Consider the following 24,530-nt stretch of genomic DNA (forward strand, 5'->3'; position numbering starts at 1 on the left):
GGCCACCAAGCCAGTTTGTTCCAAAGGCTTCCTTTTTTAATTGCTCAACAATGAGGTTGTTGGAGATAAGGATGAACGAGGGAAGGCCTTGTGTGCAAATTGGAGAGAGGTGCGGGTATCTTTTAGTTTAATTTCCATCCGTCAGATATAGATCGGACGGTCTATATTGCAAGATGGCACGCATACCATCATCACCAACTCGGTTTTTTTATAAAAGAAGAAATATAAGTATGGATATACAAATGTATTATCGATACTTGTTTCCATAAACTAGGATCTACATTCTATTCAACGGCTCGGCATGTGGGGCATTAGCACAATGACTTCTCGACTGTGTAAAACAAAGGTTTTCCCGTCGCCGATAAGGAGGGGGTGACGGCGGCGCGCTTTCAGCTTACTCTAATCCTAGTAGTCATACTAGGTGGTCTACGCACGTGTAGATTTATTCTTTTTCACGTCTCGTGTTCGCCGTACTGCCACGACTGTTGATGAATATACGGTAAGTTATTCACGGGGAAACCCTTGTTGAGCGTGTTTGCGAGAGAGAGAGAGACAGTGTGCGTGTGTGATATGTCTAGAGACTGAGGCAATGATAAGAAATTCTTTGTGTCTATGTGTGTGGATGATAGAGAGAGACATGTACATGGGGCTTTGTGTTGTGTAACGTGGAGACACATAGACATAATCAGAGAGTGAGTATGTGAGATACACATGCGGACATGGGGAGAGATGTGTGAGTTAGAGAGATGGAGAATTTTGGAGTGCCTCTGAGCTAGAGAGAGGGGGGATATATACATACCTAGAGCTGGAGAGAATATGCAAGGGTGTGTGTCTTAAAAGAAGGATCCAGATAGATGGGTGTTTGTGTGTGTCTGTGTGTGTTTGTGTGCGCGTTTGTGTGTGAGAGGGACACTACAAAAAAAGACACTTCCGTGATGATACGTGTTTGTCATAGTAGGCCACGTTTTCTGTCATGCATGTACATCCATGACGATTTTATGACAGAATCAAGATAGTCATACATGTGTTGTCGTAGAAGTGTTCCATGACATTACGATAATTATCATCACGGAAGTGTTCACTTCCATGACGATAAATGCCGCGTCATGGAAGTGCTTTCGTCAAGGGTGACCGACACATGGCATCCACCATAACGGGTCGCCGTTAAGCTATCGGGTTCTGTTTTGGATCCGATAACCTGATAACAGCCATGACTAATGATGATTTTCCATGAGTAAAATTCTCATTGGCCGACGGAACCACGTGTCAGCTCCGCGTCGGCACAGGTGTCACTCATCCAATCGGCGAGATGCGCGTATGATATGTTGACACGTGGACCGGCCCAAAAGTGGCCCATAAAGATTAAATGGGCCGGCCCAACTAAAGGCCCACGAGATTTCGCCGACCATAATGGGCTGCCCAGTTAAAGGCCCACAAGATTTCGCCGACCATAAACGGCCGGCCCAGCTAAAGGCCCACAAGATTTTGAGGACACTAATGGGCCGGCCCAGCTAAAGGCCCACAAGATTTTGAGGACACTAATGGGTCGGCCCGTTAACAGGCTGCCATGTTTTGGGCCAAATGTCGGCCCATATTTGAGCTAGTCCGTTAACAGCATGCCATGTTACGGGCCCAATAAAGGCCCATATGAGATCCGGCCCGTTAAAAGCCTACCACGTTCTGGGCCAAATTACTGCCTAGATCAGATCTGACCCTTTAAGAGGCTTTGGGCTAAATTATGGCCCATATCAAATTCGGCCCGTCAACTGGACGCTATGCTTTTGGGCCCACTTGCTAAAGGCCCATTTAGTAATTCGACCTGATATTAGTTTCGGCCTGTTAAAGTCCTGTTTAGCATTTCGGCCCTATATTTATTTTGGCCTGTTAAAAGCCCGTCATATAGTTCGGCCTAACTACGGCCCGGTTTGCATCCGGCCTGCTCATAGCCGATAATCTGATTGGGCCAAACAAGGACGAGACAATTTTGGCCTGTTAACGACCCGTGATGTGATTGGCACAATCATGGACCGGGGTCTATTTCGGCCTGCTGCCAGCCCGTGAGCTATTCGGCACGTTTCAGGCCCAACCTACTTTTTAGTCTCCTAAAATCCCATTGAGTTTTGTTGCCAAAATAGGGCCGGCGGTTTACTTGGCCTATTAGAGGCCCAAATCTACTAGTGGGCTAGTTTACATTTAGGCTTGTTAACGGAACGATTATGTAGTGATTTGCATGACGGCCCGATTATGTACCATAATTTTACGGTTTGGCCGGTTTACTGGGAAGACATGATATATATACAGTAAAACAACTGCAGCATCGTGAATAAGAAAAAACCTAGACTATACAATAAAGAAATTACAGCATATTACATCCACTCGGCATCAAAGTTCACCACTATGATAATAAAGCACAAGCAGACAGCAGATTACATACACTGGGCATCAAAGATCGCCACCAGTACAAATAAACACACCGACAAAATAATATACAAAACCGACAGCACTTCAATAGAGTTCAATAAAGGTTAGCCCTGCTCGGGAGCTGCAACGCAAGCAGCCGAGCAAGCTGATGAGACTGCACTTGTTTGACACTTATATCCTCCTCACTCTGAAAGATAAACAAACAGACATATGGCAGGTTTTGCACATATAAGTATCAGTGCTGACAATTCATCACATTTCTTACTAACGAATAAAGTGACATGGTTTAAAATAGCATTAACACAATATGGTATTGTTCAGGTTAAGACATGGCAGGACATGATATTGTGAAGGAGTTGGCAGCTTCACGACACCACTGGATTACAGATCAAGAACTCATAAGTATCAATGGTTAGTGTGCTGTCAATTTATCCCATTTCAGATTGGCAAATAAAGAGATGGTTTAAATAATAGTAGAATGATATGGCATTGTTCATAGTTAAGACATTGCAGAATATGACATTGTGCTGTAGTGGGTAGGTTCACCACACCACTGGATTACGGATCAAGAACAGAAGCATACATGCAGTGCAAAAGAAGATCACTTGCTATGTATAGTTTAAGTTACATGGTATGAAGAAGGAACTTGGTTGTACAACTGAAAAGTTAAATTGAGAAGGACAAACTTTTGTTTATGAACTACATAATAAACTTTAAACATGCAATTTGATGCAAACACCAAAACTAAACAGCTGTTGCAGTCATGCCTAACCAAATATGCACAACAAAGATTGAAGGATTGAGAAGGACAAACTTACATTATTGATGAAGACAGGCTCTATAAAGCCCTTGTCCATACTGATGGGGGGGGGGCAATTCAAGAAGTTTACCACAAAATCTTCTTCATAAGCATTGCCTTTATTCTACATTTTGCTAAGAGTAAATATAAATGTGATAATATAAAAAAATGGAGAATATTGAAGATAAGATGAAGAGTGATGCTACATAACCAAGTAGCTATAAATGTAAGTACAGCGATACAGGCAAAAGGTACAGCCAAGAGCAATGGAGAGCTAATCTTCTTCAGGACCATCGGTGTTATCCAACCGTATGGTAAGAGTAAATATAGATCTGATGCGTAGAAAATGGAGGGCAAAGGAAAATAAGTTGCAGAGTGATCATACATGAACAACTACCTGTCAATATAAGTACAATGATAAAGGCAACAGGTACTTACAAGAACAATGCAGAGCTAAAAAATTTAATTGCCATTGGATACATTCTACACTAATGTAACCATTCATACAAATCAGATAATTTGGAGCGAACAATTCATAAGCAAGCTATCATGCATACTGTTGTCACATAATGAACCAGGTATGAATGCAAGTACAGTGATACAGGACAACAGGTACTAACAAGAGCAAAGCAGCGGGCAGCATATTTGCGATATCCTGTCATTCTTTTCAAACCGGAATTCTTCTTTGAGCTGATTTCCTGCAAAAAGATCCGTAAGGCACATGCGAAAAAGTAGAAGTTCAAATTGTCATGTGATATCATAGACAGTACCTCATCCTGGGAATGAGACCAGTGCATAACAAGGTTTTTCCATTCAATGTCTTCTAAATATAGCACAGGAGACATCACCAGAAATTCATTTATAGACTTGCCATCAAAGTGTGATTTCCTCAGGTAACACCGATACTGCTGCAATGCTTCCTTGAAAAGCGCAAGCAAGCTTTGCTCGTCATGACTATCCAGATTGACCCTCGCCTACTTACAACAATGTAATGTAAATCGTTGATGTGTTCAATCAGCAGAAAACAAGAAAATAATCACCATGAATAATAGCACTTACACGTAAGTGGGACATGAAGATGTGAAAATGGTGTTTGTCTTCACTACAATCTTCCCATGATGGGAATATATGCATGTAGTCCCTAACAACATTGAAAGCATTGTCTTTAAAACTGGGAATAACTGAAATGGGGTTCCAATCTGCAGGAATTGGCCGTCTCTGCAGTTAGGATAGGTCTTCGACCGGTGGACTTGCTATACTTTTTGCTGGAGTGGGATTTTTCTGTGGTACGGCTGGTGCTATGGCAACTGAAATCGGCATACCTTTTGCTGGAGTGCAGGTCCTGTGTGGTGGGGCTAGAGGTGTGGCCAGTGAAGTACGGGTACAGTCTGCTGCAGTCGGTCCTACGTTTTGTGTCACTAGTTGTATAGCCAATATAAGTGGGGTGCTGTCTGATTTCTCTGGCACCACCACGTTTTTCAAGGACTTTGCTGGTGCTCCTTCAGGTTCGACAATCACCCTCTTCATTTTTGATGTCTGATGCACAAGAACAACATTTGAGTGGTAAAACATGGTATGATGATAGATGGAATATGCATTGATAATGGATGGGCATGGCATCTTGACATATATGATGAGTAAACTATGCAGATGGCGGTGCAACAAAGTAGAAGAAATGCAAGACAACATATGCAAGATACGCGCAATCAATAAAACCTTGCCAAATTAGAACAGGCACCTTGATGGGTGAACAGGACAGGCCATCTGCCTTTGACTCCTCGAGGTTAGAATAGTCATTAGGATCATATTTTGAACAAAAATCTACTGGTGGGGAGCGTATGAGTCTCATTGCATCCAGAATGGCACTCAATGCGTTGGTGCCAATTTTGTAAGTCGTTGCAGTGTTTCTTCCGATGCGCGGATTCTGATATTCAATGTAATTACGTATAATATTTGAGAACCATGAAAACATAAATAGTAGTGAGATTATCTTTGTAATGAAGAGGATATTCTAATATAGGGGCGCCCCTGTAAACGCTTGTGTGCTATCACTGGATTCTGATGAGAGAGCCCATGTGTGCTGTAATATGGTGCGTGCATTAATATAATCTGGCACGAGTACACAAAAATAGGTGCCAGAAGTAAGTATAGTTGGCAGATGATAGGTTCATAATATACTGTATAGAGAGTTTATTGCCAAACCATGATAACAAGAGCACACAACAACTAGGAAGATCATAGTGTACATAAAAGGGGTACACCATAACCACGATATATAAATCGGGAAAGTGGAACTAGCTGGAAAATATGGCTTTGAATTGCCGCTACTAATTGAAAGCCTATCGATCACGTACAGGCCAGCTCTATCAGCTGTTGACTGCAGATGTCCCTGCCCCTTCCGGACAAGGAACATAGTGCACGTACTAAATACAGAATAACAAAAGAGGAACATGTTAAAGAACAGAAGAGGAAGCATATTCTTGAGGTTCCGCTTCATTGCATACAATGTTGGTTGCCCACTCATGATGAATCATAGCGTCCAAAGAAATGCAATTCCATGCTGTCTCTCTATATGTGGCCACATGCATTTGGAAAATAAAGTGGGAGCATTACCTGACCAATTAAATGTGTGTCTGTTAACTAATATCAGTATCATATCACAATTCGTATTTGAAGAAGTAAGCTTTCGACTTATGATTGGTGTGTTGTTTAGCTTCAAGAGTGGACTGCTGCTAGTGCGACACATAGCAGCTACACAGATCATAGTGTAGATATAACGAGAAAACCGTAAGCATCAGGAGTAAAATCAGCAAAGTGGAACTTGCTAGAATATATGTGCTAGTATTGCCGGTACGGCTAGAAAGCTTTCGAATACCAGCTCTCTTCAACTGAAGGTGTGGTACTGTTAATATCAGTGTAACTCTCAAAGGCGACACAGCTCCCCGCATTTCCTTGCTAATCTTATAGGATTCAAGTGGGCAGGCCACTACAAATCCTATTCCTATGTTTACAAAATCCTACGAATCAAAGAGGCCCGAAGAGTTCAAAGTGTCCATCACAACCGACCGTATAGACCTCTACACTGCAAATGTCCCTGCTCATCTTCACTACAAGGAACATACTGTAGTACTATCATACTCCCTCCATTCCAAAATATAAGTCTTTGTAGAGATTTCCACTATGGATCACATACAAATGTATACAAATACATTTTAGAGTGTAGATTCACTCATTTTGCTCCATATGTAGTCCATGGTGGAATCTATACAAAGACTTGTATTTAGGAACGGAGAGAGTACTTACTAAAGAAGAACGGAAGAGGAACAAGCTAAAGAAGAGCAAGCATATTTTGGATAATAAAATGTTCGTTGCGCAGTGCCCACACATGATGAACCAGAGCTCATTAAGAATGCAACTCCCCGCTGTCTCTCTATATGTGGTGCACGTGCTTTTCGAAAGTAAAGTAGGAACATTAGCTGACCAATTAAACGTTATCTGTTTTAGTAATATCAGCATCATATCAGATTCGTATTTGAGCAACAAGTTTGGAATTATGAGTGGCACGTTGTTTAGCTTGATGGATTCAGGAGCAGTGCTAAGCATGTACGATGATGGTACTGAATATAAAGGCATGTATGCATGCAAGTCGCGTGACTTTTGTCATTTGGGTCAGTCGACCATTTCAGGCGGTTGGATGAAGATCCTACGTCTCCTAACCCTTCTTCTTCCCCGTCTCTGATTCTTCCCATACAGAACACTGCACGGGCCGCCAGCCGAACCACCGTCCCCCACAACCACCATCCCCACCCGAGCCCCTTGCTTCGCACCGGCGAACTCCGGCGAGCTCTCAAAAATCGACTGACCCAATTTTGAAATTTAGTCTACTATTATTTAACTAGTGTGGAATATAAAAGGGGAAAACCATAAGCATTGTGAGTATAGTGTTGAGCGTGTCATGGCGGATCTGAAGGTGCAAACCGGACAAAGGCAACTTCGCAACCAATGTTTGCTTTCAACTAGCAAGTAAGTGATGGACAAGAAATCAGAGTAAAGCAGTGGCGATCTATTTTCTTGCTGTGATAAATAAGTTAACATATATGAAAGAGTACCGTTTATGGTGCGGCGCCGTGTATGCATCTGCTGAGAATTTGACGATGCTGCGGTAGCGATGGCTATCGACTGCGTGGAAGCAGATCTAGGAGGGTAAACGGTGGCGGCGGGGCGTGGTGGACGAGACGGTCGTAGGAGCGGCGCCGACAAGGTGGACGACGGCGGGGATGAAGCGAGAGGATGGGATGCAAGGATCCCGGTCTGAAGCCGTGGATGAGAGAGGTCGATCTCTTATAATGGTCGACGACGTCGGGGTATCAGCTCCGGCATGGTGGAGGAGGACGGTGGTGGATGGGGTGGCGGACGGAGGAGGCTGGGGTGGAGAGGGTGTTTTGGCGCCCACGGAGTACGAATGGGGAAATGGAGGGAGAGAGGAAGGGGGAACCGTGTCTTCAGGGCGTGCTTGTCTCAAATGCGAGGAAATTTACAAACTTGGCCCCCGTTTAAAATTTCCTACATCACAGCAATATTAGTCGGTTGGGGATAGGACGGTAATCTCGCATACACCGAATATTTGCCGACGAGAGTTTGTTTTTGGCGCCCACCGTGTATGAATCGGGGAGGGAGTCGATTTCGGCCGAGGCGACACTGTGTTTTGGCGCCCACCGTGAATGAATCCAGGTGAGAGGCGGTTATGTCACGTTTGAGTGAAATTACAAACCTACCCCTATCGAAACCTATAGAAATCGAGCCGATAGGCTTGGCGTGTCAGGGATAGGCAGTAATTTCCATCTCGCGGATTTTGGTTTCGGGCGGTTACTATGACTTTCCCCGCTTCGTTCAAATTTTTGCAAAGCAAGAGTGCACGTTTACCGTGCCAACTCAATTCGAATCCAGTTTGTATTCTATTTTTGTTCGGGCGGGATCCATTTGCGATTGGAATAAAATTCTATATACATCATTTTTTTATATATACTTTCAAAAGCACGACAAAGAATTCTGCTCCTTTATATGTATATAATATGATTTACAAATACAATGATCTCAAAATCATAAGGTTGAATTCAAAAAAAAATTAAACCAAATTATGTTCTACTAAAATGTATGGATCAGTAATATCTACATATTAAATGCTAACATAGATGTGCGTGAATTCATATGAGTATGCATGTTTGATAGATCAATTTTGGTTCGAGTGTGAATTACATGTATCATCATCTCGAATTCAAATATTTGAATCCCTTTTATGTTGACTCCTTTCACGCCCATCTCTCTCGCATGTTCCTTCATGTAGCTGTCATTCTCTTTTCTCCAGCTCACCCGCACGCTCACTTCATGTTTCTCCTATCTTCGCAAACATGGTCTCTCGACGTCTCCCTTGAGAAGTGTCACACTCTCCCTATCATTATACAATACATGGTTTTCATTATCTCTCACGTCTCTACCATTCTCTGGTATCACTATGTACCTAAGCTTTCTTTTTCACCGCCACACACACAGTTTCACTCGTCTTTCACTTTGTCTTTCTCTCTATGGGGTTCTCTCACACACCCTATATGTCTCTAGATATGAATCATACCACTAAAATTACTCTCTCCTGCAGGCACAACATTTGTTGCGGTCTCCTTTCCGTCTCCATCCCAGTTATAAAACTGACATTATTCATTTGTTTACCGATCAGATAAGCCCCCTCCCCCCCCCCCCCCCCCCGCGCGCTCTCTCTCACACACACAGCTCCTGCTTCCACTCCCCTTCCCGACTATTGTCTCTCTCTCACACCCACAAAACTCTCACTTCGCACCCCCGACTCATATTTCTCTCACATCATTGATCGACTAGCCTCCAGATAGGTTTATACACCCGCACACTCGTGCTTCCACTATCGCGTACATGTCTCTCTCGTGCTCCTTGTATCTATGTAGATTTTTTGTCCCTTCTTGAGACACGCCCTCTCGATCGTGCACTCATACACTATCGCCTCATTTTAAGTTGATACCTCTTGCACACACACTCTTTGTGTCTTTGTCACACATGCACTCCGTCCTCCTCCTCTCTCCCTCTCTCTCACACACACAACACACACACACACATGGGCTTTTTGCAACAACTAGCAAGATGCCCATGCGTTGCACAAAACTTCAAGATGCATTTGTATGAGTAGTCTATCTTGTGGGAGAAAAGGATGAACGAGGGAAGGCCTTATTTGCAAATGTGGAGAGGGGTGTGGGTATCTTTTTGCAAAATTGCCATAGTTTCCTTCCTATCCGTCAGATATAAATCGGATGGTCTATATTGCAGGATGGCAGGCACACCATCATCACCAACTCTGTTTTTTATCTCTACTCTTATAAAAAGCATAGTCGGTGATGATGGTGTGCCTGCCATCCTGCAATATAGGTGGTCCGATCTATATCTAACGGATAGGAAGGAAACTATGGCAATTTACCAGCACTCCTCTCCACATTTGCAGACAAGGCCTTCCCTCGTTCATCCTTTTCTCCCACAAGATCTTGATGTTTCGTGCAACGCATGGGCATCTTGCTAGTAAGAATAGAAATTAGAGATATACGAACCACTTCTCGAATCTTGAAACCAACAACATTCCTCCCTTATCTCATCAAAACCGCCAAATGAATATATTTTGAGTGAAACATAAGATATTTTTAGTGATACACGTATTTCAAAACTAGACTCTTTTTTCTATCAAATCGGTGAATATGTATTAATCTACTTTGATCGTGTGGCAACGCATTGGAACATTGCTAGTAGTTATTACTACTGTTTAATTTTTTGGACACCCAGACAAACGGTGGAGTACATATATGAAGAGAAGAGGCGCACGCACGCAGTCGGTCTCTCACTGTCTCATACACATGAGAATTACATAAAGGCACTATTAATAAATAAACCCTAAAACCCTAGGTGCACGATTGCTGCATCCGCGGGTACCGGGCACGTGGTGGAGCGCACCTTTGTAGGAATAGTCAGCTCGCGTGATAATTTCATTCGTAGGTGTTGATGGTCGGGACCACAGGTGAACGACCTGGAGGCGGTGGCTCGCCAGTTGGCACAGATCGAGTGGCCATGTTTAAATTATCATTTTTTAGCGGGGTAAGAGTTCCAATTTTCAAGGGCGCGTTAAGTACTTAAGTAGTTTTTAGAATGATTGGTATGGAGCGAAAATGGAATTCATAACTACTACTACTTCCTTGGCGTATGGTTGTATGGGTTTATGTTGCGAGATGTTGAACCTGGTAGTTCTAGGGCAAATACTATTGTTTAGATGTTGGTTTTCAGTAATGAAAATCGGAAGGGGGAAACCCTTCTTTGATAAAAAAAACTACTACCTCCGTCCAGGTTTACTAGTCCCCATCATATTTTGGGTCAAAGTTTGTCCATGAATTTTACTTGTAAAATGTGAATGGAAAAAAGATTTTTTTATACCCAAACAAAAAAGGACTGGAGGGAGTGATTGCTCTGACAGGGCGCGACCTCTCATAGCGCAGGCATTGAACCAGCGCGCCGGCCAAGAGGGCCCCACTAGCTGCAGGCCCGGCTAAACACGCCTCCTCGCCGCATGCAACTGGCTTCAGATTGCCCCGCCTGCCTCCATTGAATCCGCGCGTGTGCCGGCAACACATCCTTCCGCGAGCCGGCCGGCATTTTAGAACACAAAAAATGATCAAAATATAATTAATTACGCATGGTCTTGACTTGTTGTGCTCGCACTGGTAGCATGAACTAGAGGTTTTTCTTTATTTATAACTCTCCTCACATTTTTTGGCTTTGAAGTGAATCATGGTTGTGGACATTATCTATGAATGTGCATATATCTATGAACATGAGTTTGATGTGGAAGTTGAACTTGGAATGTTGGGCTTGCGCGTGAACTATACCATGTCCAATATTTCATCCGTTATTGTTTGGAAAGTAATTGTTGTTATTACATGACCCTAAAAAGATTATTTTGTGCCACATCAGTAGATGCACGGACATCACAACAGGCATGCTGACTAGATAAACATTTGAACCTAGCTATTATGAAGGAAAACTTGTATTGACAATAGTTTTAGATAGCAGGAGATGCCTAGCCTGCTCAGCCTCTGCTAGCTTCTTTCTGGCTTCTTCCATCTCTTCTTTGGCTTGAGTGAAGAGAGCATCTGATTGCTCTTTTCGCTTCTTCAAGAACTCAGCTACATTCTCAAGAGCTGCTGCACGCTTTCTTTCAGCCTTTACCAGAGCCACGAGGACATGAACAGTTGACGACTCCACCTGGCTTGCGTGTAATCCAACATCATCTAGGAATTTGCACCTTGTGTCTAATCCAGCATCATTAGGGAACTGGCACCTTCTGTGTACTCCAGCCTCATTTTGGAAACATGATCTCGAGGTTGACCATACTTCCCTCCTCACAGGAACTGCATCCTGACATGAAGTTACTTCTTTTTTAGATCAATACTCAGAGCAACCCAGATCCATTTAGTAGAAGCCAGATAAACAGGACTCGGAGAAGTGAATTCAAAAGGAAAAATATAAAAATAGACTACAGGTGAGAATGCCCACTTCCTACATCAAGTTAAAAGCGAAAGCAGTAGGACGATTAAGACTCTTCTTATTACACATGAAGAACACGAGGCTAAGAGAAACAGAAACTACAACATATACACATCGAAGAACATGAGGCTAAACGAAAGTAATTGAAAGGGTGTTACTTACCAAAGCTTGTTTTACAGGTTTGGTGCAGCTCCTTTTTGACTTGCCATGCTCCTTGAAGATGTCCCCAATATCCCGTGTTTGGTCTTCGTTGCTCCTCTGCATGTTCGCACTCGTGGTTTTAAAATCTCAACATGGCAAGAAAAATATACTAGTAATACTCACGCATCTTGTGGGCAACATTAAAGCACTCGTCTGCCATGTTAGAGCATCTCCACCAGAAGTGCAACACGCGGCGCTTTAAAAAAGTGTCTACAGTGCTGAGATCGAGAAGTAGAGATAGAGAGTAGAGACTAGAGAGTAGAGACATAGATGGTTCTCAGCATAGATACAACATAGATAGATAAAAAGTAGATAGTTCAACTACTTCTCTTCATCCGACTCCCCCTCGGTGATGTCCTCCTCCAACGTCTCAATGTAGGCGTGAAGATATCGATCGTCGTCGGATTCCTAGGGCGACGCTGCTCCTAGCCTCATGTTCAATTGAGCGTCCTCTTTTCGCGTACGCTTGTCCTCGCGATAGGCGGCTCGCTCCGCCCTCCTCTTCTCCCTCTCCGCCCTCCTTTGCGCATAGAATTCACGCTCGTTGATGATGTCCTGCGGGAAGCGTTGGTGCCACAGTGCCATGGCTTCCTCGTCCATCTCGGCGATGCCGAGACGGTGCTCCCGCCTCCGGTTGTCACGACGATCCTCGTCGGTGATAAGCCGCGGCAGAGGCGCGAGCTCCTGCACCCGCTCCTGCGTCGGCACGTTGGGGTAGTTCAATGTTCTATAAGGCCATCGGAGGCGCCACGCCGCCACATCATACGCGCGGGCAGCCTCGTTGGTGGTGTTGAAATTGCCGAGGCCGAGGCGCATCCCGCGGAACCGGATCTCGGCGGAGAAGCCGCCGGAGGGGCGCGCGCAGATGTCGCGGCATCCCCAAGTTTCCCGGTGACGCGGCGGCATGGTGGCGCGGCGGCAGCGAGGCGAGAAAGAGCGGGGAGAGAGCGGTGGCGAGGCGCGGAGCGGGGAGGGAGCGGTGGCAAGGCATAGAGCGGTGGGAGGGCGTTGGATTTTATAAAGCGCGCCGGACGCCGCGCGCCAAAACTAGCACGAGCCCGGCCGCTTCTTCTCGCGCGCGCGCGATCCTTTCCTGACGTCCCTGCTATCTCTACTCTCTTCTCTACTGTTATATTTTTTTATTTAATATTTATCTCTATTCTCTTCTCTACTGTTATATTTTTTATATTTAATATTTATCTCTACTTCTCTACTCTCTACTCTTTTTTTCTACTTTCACTTTTTTCTTTTAGAAAATAGAGTTGGTGATGATGGTGTGCCTGCCATCCTGCAATATAGGCCGTCCGATTTATATCCGACGGATAGGAACGAAACTATGGCAATTTTGCAGAAAGATAGCCACACCCTCTCCAGATTTGCAAATAAGGCCTTCCCTCGTTCATCCTTTTCTCCTACAAGATAAACTACTCATACAAATGCCTCTTGATGTTCCGTGCAACGCATGGACATCTTGCTAGTTCTAAAAAACTTTCCATCATTTGCCACACTACTTGTTGCAGATGAAGAACCTACCCAAGCACAGCGTGATACAGGAGTGACGCACAATTACAAGCTGATATTATGTTGGACAATGGAGGCTATAACCAATTACTTTTACGGGAACAATAGCAACCAGGAAATTTGAAGGGTAGGTATGAACAAAATTGGAACTGCACATGTACTGCTAAGTGATTCAATACACACATTACCAATCGAGGAGGAGAGCGATGGTCGCGGAGGTCTCTGTGCATCATGGTCAGCAACGGGAGTCAGTTCATTGTCCACGACGGTGGTGCTTCTATGCTTGGCGTCGGCTTCCGGGAAGCAGATCCGAGACTGTGGAAGACGGTGCCGGGGAAGAGGCTCCATGTACGATGATGACGGTGGACCGTCTCCACTGCGGCGTACGAGGTCGTCGATGAGGCAGATGTGCTGTGGTGGACGAGTGCGCCGATGGAGAAGGGAAGGAGCACGAAGGCTGCGGTGCCATGGAGAAGTCTATTTTGGTGTGGGGATAGAAAATGGGGAGTATTCAGGTGTACTACTCTGGGTGCCGGGGTGGGGTTGGCTGGGTAGGGTGAACCTAAAGTTACAAAAACAGGCCCCTACCAAGCATAATCCGTAGACCTCTTCTGAAGGTTATGATGGTAACTTTGCACTGCTCGAATCAGGGTCGCGAGAGATTTTCCCACCGACCTCAAAATTTTGTGACACTGAACTCCCCGTGTGGCGTGTTGGGTGATTGGGCTAAGCAACTAGCGAGTAGTACTAGTAACTACTAGTACTCACTCCGATTTTATTAACTCTGCATATTAGGTTTGACCGATGTCAAACTTCCTAAAGTTTGACCAAGCTTATAGAAAAATATAAACATTTACCATAACAAATATGTATGATGTGAAAGACATTCCATAATGAATCTAATGGTATTTATTTGTTATTGTATGTGTTAATATTTTTTGTTATAAACTTTCTGGGAGTTTACAAAACTTGACTTTGACCAATGCTAATACGCGGACTTAAATAAAAACGGAGGGAGTACACATTTGTTTTCTTAGTTTGTAGTGAATTAATCATTTGTTATTGTGAAATAAATATATTAGGCTACTGACTTCAAATGTAATGGTCTATACAATTCAATAATTACAATCATTGTTGAATTCCATGATGTATATGAGGTCTATAGTACTTCTCAATATGCTCAAACTCACATAATCCCAATCAAATGAGAATCTAAATGCATTTCATAGTTATTACTTTGTAGGATGCAATAAAACCAACCAGAACTCTACATCATCCATTATAAAAGCAACATTTTGAACACATCCCAATGTGTGAATGAAACTTGTAGAGAGAGCTTGCGAAGATGGAGCAGATAGGGCGGTAAAGATTGTGTGTATGTGGACAAGACAGTAGGAGAGAGAGAGAGATAGAGGAAGAAGTTAGGTCTGTGAGATAGATGGAGACATGTAATATACGTGAGATGTGCGTGCATCCGGATTCTGTAGACGTGGAAGGAGAAGAGACAACAGGTTTGATGAGAGAACTGGAAAGACATGGACGAGAGGGGAAGGATCTCGTCGGTTGAGGGATTGATAATTTTGTGCGGGAGAGAGAGGGATTGGTAATTTTGTGCGGGAGAGAGAGTGGGGAGGAGTCAGTCAGCCGTCGTCACATCATCCTGCTTCCAAATGGCCCCGCATTCTCTAGTGCAGTGTGTCGCCGTCTTCGATCTCCTCAATGCCCTCTTTGAAGGTTGAGGTGTTGTGCATGCTGGGGTGCAGAGAAGCACAAGCGAGAGTGGTCTCCATATAGCCTTGGATGGGGATGAATTGTGTGCTCGGGGGAGGGGGAGTGTGTGCGGGGTGTGTGTGTGTGTGTGTGTGTGTGTGTGTGTGTCAGGTATTGAGAGAAATCAAGCCTATGGAGAGAAATGTGTGTGTATGTGATAGAAAGCTACATGCTAAGTAGGGTTTTCACGAAGAGATTGTGCGTGCGAGATAGAGAGCGATGTGCGGGCCTTGAGGTGGGCAGGGGCCGGGTGAGGGTGTCAAAATGTGTGCGTTGATGCATGTGTTACATGCGATCATGCGAGGGACGGACGAATCGAGAGAGATGGTTGTTGTGTTACGGATGCTCCTCTCTATTTCTCTCTCTCTCTCACACACACAAGTACAAATAGAAGACCATTCTCTCATGTATACACAACGTATCGGCATCTGTCTATGTCTCACTCATGCATGATCATTTGCACATTCACACCTCTCTATGTCTCTATCACACACACACCGTCTCCACATTGCCCTTCCGCCACAACACACATATGGACACATACACACGTTCTCTCTCAGTCACACACACAAAATCAGTATTAAAAAAACTAGGGCGCACCTAAAACGTCCAAATCCAAATAAACACAAAGTGGAGCTAAATTCAAATATATGGAAATATTGTAGCGTCAAGAACTTTTCCAGGAAAAAAAGTTGAGTAATATTCGGGGATTGTTTTCACACACACATAAAGGTTCGGTGGGTGTCCTTCGAGCGCGACATGGTGACGCATTGTTCGATCGATCGCGCGGCCGCAGTTCACGCGCTTGCACAGGATTCCGTATCATGGGTATGGTAACTAATATAAGCGTTGCCTCAGTCTAATGTTCACGGAGTAATGCTACACACACGGGCACGTTACGGGGGTTGTACGGACTAATTAAATATTAATGGCTGTGATTTAGTTAAGTAGGACGGGCCCCACCACTTAGAATCAGGGGGGCCAATTAAATTAGGCGATGTTCCTCAGTCCGTGTGGTCCGTTGAAACGTCCCCGTGAATGTAGTATTATCGATGTTTACATGTACTAGTACGTTTTTCTTCTAAGTTTGACCAACCCTATATAAAACTAAACTGAGCTCCCATACGCGCACTCATCAATATGCCGCCGCCGCCGTTGCACATGCCCGCGCCCGCCTGCTCCGGCCAACCATTTCTTGCCCATCACCGCAGTGTCGCCGCCATCCCTGTACCATGAAGCCAAAGGCTCGCCCGCTCAAGTCGTTTGCAGTCCCTCCTCGCGATGCCGCCGCGCTGCCAAGCACGCGAGCAGTTGGTGGGGCCGCCTCTATGCACGCAACGTACAAAGAGGAGGATGAGCGCGTGCTCCAGCACGCCCGCGAGGAGGAACTAGCGTGTCATTGTCGTCTTCGCCCGCGCGGAGGAGGCGCGCATGGTGGCTGTCGTGGCGGAAGCCGGTCGCGCCCGCGCCGAGCCCACAAACCGGGTGCGGACGCGGAATCTACCTTCGAGACCTTGAATGCCACGTGGATCCTGCAATCTGAAGGAGCAATTTGGGTCAGTCGACTCTTGTGAGCCGTTGGATGCAACATGGATGGCTAGAAGGGCTTCTTCAACCTCCAAAATTGATGCACTGTTCATCTTCTCAGCCCGCCACACGCCTAACCGCCTGCCGCCACCGCCCCGCCCTCCCCTAAACCGCCTGCCACCGCCATGCTCTCCCCACCCCCACCATCCGTTTAACCCCGGGCACAATCCATTTTTTCCGGCGAACTGCATTACACACCCAACACTCATAAGATACTTCATGGGCACCCTGCCACCCTAATATAGATACTGGGGTAGCTTCTCTGCCGTCTTCTTCCTTCGCTCCGTCGAACTTCTTTCACAAATCGACTGACCCAAATTATACTACTAGTACGAATGTGTTAAGTACAGTAGGAACACGAAGATACGAGCAATAGAACCAACTGCAAGAAGAACAGTAGTAAGAGATAGTACTAGTACTACTGTACGTACTAAAGAGTTCAAATAACGAGAAAGAACATAAAGATCAAATAACGAGAAAGAACATAAACATAGTTCTGCTTGGGGCTCAGCACAACATGCCCCTGAAATAAAACTAAGCAACTAGTCCGTTTGACACTGTAGTAGAACCAGCATGAGCGACGACACTGCCACCTTACTCGGAGTCCGAGTCCACGTCCTCGACTTCGTCCTCGTCCCTCTTCATCTTCCTCTTCGCTGTCGCTTCTTTGCTTGAACCGGGCACTGGGCTCTGCTTCTTCATCCAACCCTTGTAGATATTTAAACAAAGGTAGGCATCCATTGCTGCGTACAGGATGTGATCTTCATCTATTGTCTTCGACTCCCATGCATGATGAAACTCGTGGTGAGGTTTCTTCAGTTTAGCGTACGAAGGATCAATCATGGCTGCTGGCAGGGTCAGCATTGAAGGCTGGGAGGAGGACACCAGGCTTGCCTTCTGGAGATCGAAGGGCTGGCCTACAACGAGGCCTATCCGACCCAGGACATCTCTGTCGTTCCTAAAGTCTATAGTAACGAATTTCACTCTTTCATCCTTGAGGAAGTTCTTAAAATCTTGGCACTCAACGTCGGCATGGCATATGTGGTAGGCCAAGCACATGTTATGTACGCAAACCTGGATCACAGTGGGCTTCTTCTCTGCCTCCTTTAGAATCTTTTCACTTTCCAGGACTGTGGTGTACTCAACATCTAGCCCAGTGACCCACTCATCCTTTGAGTTTTCGAACATGCTTCTAAAGCGAGCAATCTCTAACCTGGTACTCAACGGCGACCATGGAGATTTGGGAGGCCATGGATTTTGGAGGAGGGTTAGGAGAAGTTGAACTGGTGTAATGTGAAAGGACATGACGACTGGGAGCGAACTATTGTAAGGTAGAAGACGGGGATGAGTAGGGCGTGCAAATGGCATGGGGTTGTTGGCTTTCCCGGTGGATAAACGGTTGCAAGCCCCCAAAGTGTTCTCGAGTACTATGCGGGACCCACTAGATGTCATGCCTACTAGACCCATATCGTAGGCCTGACGGTATAGCTTCTGCCTATTCGCACGCCATGCTGGCGCGTGGATGTAACTTCACTTAATCCCCTCAACCGCCGCGCATTCCACGACCTTCCCCTCCGTCGTGCGGTCGCGCCCTTTGAGACTTTGACCGGCTATAAATGAACAATTTTTTGCCTACTCCGCATGCATGATACTCCCTCTGGTCCTTTTTACTTCCGTCAACCGTTTGCAAAGTTTTTGACCAAATTTATACTAAAAATATCAATATCTACAATACTGATTATATTGAGTATAAAAACTATGTTTTATAATGAGTATAAAAATATTGATTTGACATTGTGAATGTTGATGTACATTTTTCTATAAGTTTGGTCAAAGTAGAGGTACATTGACTTCAGACAAAACTTAATGAAAATGCACAATGCAGACTAGTTCCTCCGTCCAGGTGCGTGCCATGTCCTATCTAGTCATCACAATAAGGTTAGCTATTAGAGTACCACTACCTCCCTTCTAGTTTAAAGGGCTCGGTTCAAAAATTTCACCTACTCTTACCAAGATAGAGGCGGTGGAATAGTTTTTGTAGTGGTTCCTAGAGTCTGGACTCCATCTTCAGGAACCTTCGCCGCCGCTGGCAAGAATGCAAGGAGATGAACCAGAAAGGAAATGAGGCTGGAATGAGTAGTTCCGTATTTTATACAGTGGTAGAGGTGGGTAAATATCTGCTATATAGTACCTCCGGTGACAAGGCCATGTCTCTATGCACACACATCTCAACCATTGGTTCCAAGTAGATCGAACGACTCATGTTGTCCAGAGGCAGACATACCATCACCACCAACTGAGATTTTTCTAGGAGTGGTCATGCATGCATGTGGTGTAATTAATGCATCGATTTACACAAATTTTTGAGAAAAACGAGAGTACTAATTAAGTACTTTTGCAAACTACGGAATTAATTCCACCATTCATCATCTACCTTTGTTGAAGAGATTTTCAAATTAAGCCCTATAAACTGGAAAGGAGGGAGTACCACATTACCACCACTATGGCCAGCCTTAATCATCGCATGCAATAATTTAGTGCACCTTGAAATCTGAATGCCTGCTTGACTCTCCTTCTCCCTCTAGCAGTCCCACCACTCCACCCCATGTGGAAAAAATCTGCATGCATGACTCTCCTCCCCGCGGTCGTCCAATCTGTTGTGACCAGCAATATTTCCACCCCTTCCCTCACCCATAATTTACTCCAACAAATATGCCCACGTAGCTGCTTCAGTTACTTAACTGTAGGTGCATTGGGTCACTGACATGTGGGCCCAACAGGCATCAGGCCCACATGTCAGTGACGCAACTGGACCTGCAGTTAAGTCAGTGAAGCTCAGTCCATATATTACGTAGGTGTGCCATTGCTCGCTATAAATACTGCGCCTTTGATACGTCTCCAACATATCTATTTTTTTTATTGTTCCATGCTATTATATTATCTGTTTTGGATGTTTAATGGGCTTTATTATGCTCTTTTATATTATTTTTGGGACTAACCTATTAACCGAAGGCCCAGTGCAAATTGCTGTTTTTTGCCTATTTTAGTGTTTCACAGAAAAGGAATATCAAACGGAATCCAAACGGAACGAAACCTTTGCGAGGATCTTTTTTGGAACAAACGCAATCCAGGAGACTTGGAGTGGAAGTCAAGGAAGCAACGAGGCAGCCACGAGGCAGGTGGGCGCGCCCAGGGGGTAGGCGCGCCCCCACCCTCATGGGCCCCTCGTAGCTCCACCGACCTACTTCTTTTACCTATATATACTCTTATACCATGAAAACATCTAGGGGAGCCGCGAAACCACTTTTCCACCGCCGCAACCTTCTGTACCCGTGAGATCCCATCTTGGGGCCTTTTCCGGTGATCTGCCGGAGGGGGATTTGATCATGGAGGGCTTCTACATTAACACGGTAGCCTCTCCGATGATGTGTGAGTAGTTTACCATAGACCTTCGGGTCCATAGTTATTAGCTAGATGGCTTCTTCTCTCTCTTTGGATCTCAATACAAAGTTCTCCTCGATCTTCTTGGAGTTCTATTCGATGTAATACTTTTTGCGGTGTGTTTGCCGAGATCCGATGAATTGTGGGTTTATGATCAAGATTATCTATGAACAATATTTGATTCTTCTCTGAATTCTTATATGCATGATTTAATATCATTGCAAGTCTCTTCAAATAATCGGTTTAGTTTGGCCTACTAGATTGATCTTTCTTGCAATGGGAGAAGTGCTTAGCTTTGGGTTCAATCTTGCGGTGCTCGATCCCGGTGAAAGAAAGGGAACCGACACGTATTGTATTGTTGCCATCGAGGATAAAAAGATGGGGTTTATAACATATTGCTTGAGTTTATCCCTCTACATCATGTCATCTTGCGTAATGCGTTACTCTGTTCTTATGAACATAATACTCTAGATGCATGCTGGCTAGCGGTCGATGTGTGGAGTAATAGTGGTAGATGCAGAATCGTTTTGGTCTACTTGACACGGACGTGATGCCTATGTTCATGATCATGCCTAGATATTCTCATAACTATGCGCTTTTCTATCAATTGCTTAGCAGTAATTTGGTCACCCACCGTAATACATGCTATCTTGAGAGAAGCCACTAGTGAAACCTATGGCCCCCGGGTCTATTTTACATCATATTAGTTTATCATCAACTTGCCAATTTCTGTCGCCGTTTATTTTGTAATCTTTACTTTCCAATCTATACAACAAAAATACCAAAAATATTTATCATATTATCTTTATCAAATCTCACTTTTGCAAGTGGTCGTGAAGGGATAGACAACCCCTTTATCGCGTTGGTTGCAAGGTTCTTGATTGTTTGTGCAGGTACTAGGCGATTTGCGTGTAGTCTCCTACTGGATTGATAGCTTGGTTCTCAAAAACTGAGGGAAATACTTACGCTACTTTGATGCATCACCCTTTCCTCTTCAAGGAAAACCAACGCATGCTCAAGAGGTAGCAAGAATGATTTCTGGCGCTCTTGCCGGGGAGATCTATGCACAAGTCAAGACATACCAAGTAACCATCACAAACTCTTATCCCTCGCATTACATTATTTGCCATTTGCCTCTCGTTTTCCTCTCCCCCACTTCAACTTTGCCATTTTATTCGCCCTTTTCCTTCCGGTTCTTTCCACTTGCTTCTTGTTTGCTTGTCTGTTGGATTGATTGTTTGTCACGATGGCTCAAGATAATACTAAATTGTGTGACTTTTCCAATACCAACAATATTGATTTTATTAGCACTCCGATTGCTCCTATTACCGATGCTGAATCTGGTGAAATTAATGCTGCTTTGTTGAATCTTGTCATGAAAGATCAATTTTCCGGCCTTCCTAGTGAAGATGCCGCTACCCTTGATATGTGCGATATGCAAAAGAAGAAAGATGTGGATAATGGTATTATTAAATTGAAGCTATTTCCGTTTTCGCTTAGATATCGTGCTAAAACTTGATTCTCTTCTTTGCCTAAAAATAGTATTGATTCATGGCATAAGTGCAAAGATGCTTTTATCTCTAAGTATTTTCCTCCCGCTAAGATCATCTCTCTTAGAAAAGATATTATGAATTTTAAGCAACTTGATCATGAGCATGTTGCACAAGCTTGGGAGAGCATGAAATTAATGATACATAATTACCCTACACATGGTTTGAATTTATGGATGATTATACAATTTTTTAAGCTGGATTGAATTTTGCTTCTAGAAATCTTTTAGATTCGGCCGCGGGAGGCACTTTTATGGAAATGGAGAAGCTACTAAACTCCTAGATAATATTATGTTTAATTATTCTCAATGGCACACCGAAAGATCTACTAGTAAAAAGGTTCATGCGATAGAAGAGATTAATCTTTTGAGTGGAAAGATGGATGAACTTATGAAATTGTTTGCTAATAAGAGTCTTTCTTCTGATCCTAATGATATGCCTTTGTCCACTTTGATTGAGAATAATAATGAATCTATGGATGTGAATTTTGTTGGTAGGAATAATTTTGGTAACAACGCGTATAGAGGAAACTTTAATTCTAGGCCGTTCCCTAGTAATTCCTCTAATAATTATGGTAATTCCTACAACAAATCTTATGGAAATTTTAATAAGATGCCCTCTGATTTTGAGACTATTGTTAAAGAGTTTATGAATTCCCAAAAGAATTTCAATGCTTTGCTTGAAGAAAAATTGCCTAAGATTAATGAGTTGGCCAGGAACGTGGATAGAATTTCACTTGATGTTGATTCTTTGAAACTTAGATCTATTCCACCTAAGCATGATATCAATGAGTCTCTCAAAGCCATGAGAATTTCCATTGATGAGTGCAAAGAAAGAACCGCTAGGATGCGTGCTACAAAAGATTGCTTCGTAAAAGAGTGTTCTTCTAGTTTCCATGATAATAATGATGAAGATCTAAAAGCGATTGATGTGTATCCTATTAAATCTTTGTTTTCCAATATGAATCTCGATAAAGACGGGACTGGAGATGAGTCAACTTTAGTTAAAAGGCGTCCCAATGATTCGGAGTTTTTAGATCTTGATGCTAAAATTGGTAAAAGTGGGATTGAAGAGGTCAAAACTTTACATAGCAATGAACCCACTATTTTGGATATCAAGGAATTTAATTATGATAATTGTTCTTTGATCGATTGCATTTCCTTGTTGCAATCTGTGTTAAATTCTCCTCATGCTTATGATCAAAATAAAGCTTTTACCAAACATATCGTTGATGCCTTAATGCAATCTTATGAAGAAAAGCTTGAATTAGAAGTTTCTATCCCTAGAAAACTTTATGATGAGTGGGAACCTACTATTAAAATTAAGATTAAAAATCATGAATGCTATGCTTTATGTGATTTGGGTCCTAGTGTTTCCACGATTCCAAAAAACTTTGTGTGATGTGCTAGGTTTCCGTGAATTTGATGATTGTTCTTTAAATTTGCATCTTGCGGATTCCACCATTAAGAAACCTTTGGGAAGGATTAAGGACATTCTTATTGTTGCAAATAGGAATTATGTGCCCGCAGATTTCATTGTTCTTGATATAGATTACAATCCTACATGTCCTATTATTCTTGGTAGACCTTTTATTAGAACGATTGGTGCAATTATTGATATGAAAGAAGGAAATATTAGATTCCAATTTCCATTAAGGAAAGGCATGGAACACTTTCCTAGGAAGAAAATTAAATTACCTTATGAATCTATTATGAGAGCCACTTATGGATTGCATACGAAAGATGACAATACCTAGATCTATTCTTGTTTTTATGCCTAGCTAGGGGCGTTAAACGATAGCGCTTGTTGGGAGGCAACCCAATTTTATTTTTGTTTCTTCCTTTTCGTTCCTGTTTAGTAATAAATAATTCATCGAGCCTCTATTTAGATGTGTTTTTATGTTTTAATTAGTGTTTGTGCCAAGTAGAACCAACAGGATCTTCTTGGGTGATAGTTGTTTGATCTTGTTGAAAAAGAGAGAAACTTTACGCTCACGAAAATAATTGTTAAAATTCACCAGAATGTGATAAAATACCAATTCTTTTTTCAGTAGATCAGTGTAAAAATTATCCAGGCTGTCCTAATGTTTCAGAATTTTTGGAGCTCCAGAAGTATTCGAACAAATCAGATTGCTACAGACTGTTTTGTTTTTGACAGATTCTGTTCTTCGTGTGTTGTTTGCTTATTTTGATGAATCTATGGCTAGTATCGGGGGTATGAACCATAGAGAAGTTGGAATAAAGTAGGTTTAACACCAATATAAATAAAGAATGAGTTCATTACAGTACCTTAAGTTGGTGGTTTCTTTTCTTATACTAACGGAGCTCATGCGATTTTCTGTTAAGCTTTGTGTTGTGAAGTTTTCAAGTTTTTGAGTAAATATTTGTTGGATTTTGGAACAAGGAGCGGCAATAGCCTAAGCTTGGGGATTCCCAAGGAACCCCAAGGTAAAATTCAAGGACAACCAAAAGCCTAAGCTTCGGGATGCCCCGGAAGGCATCCCCTCTTTCGTCTTCGTCTATCGGTAACTTCACTTGAGGCTATATTTTTATTCACCACATGATATGTGTTTTGCTTGAAGCGTCTTGTATGATTTGAGTATTTGCTTTTTAGTTTAAAAAAATCATCCTTGCTGT

The sequence above is a fragment of the Aegilops tauschii genome, chromosome 3 (assembly GCF_002575655.3).
Source record: "Aegilops tauschii subsp. strangulata cultivar AL8/78 chromosome 3, Aet v6.0, whole genome shotgun sequence".
NCBI lineage: Eukaryota > Viridiplantae > Streptophyta > Magnoliopsida > Poales > Poaceae > Aegilops > Aegilops tauschii.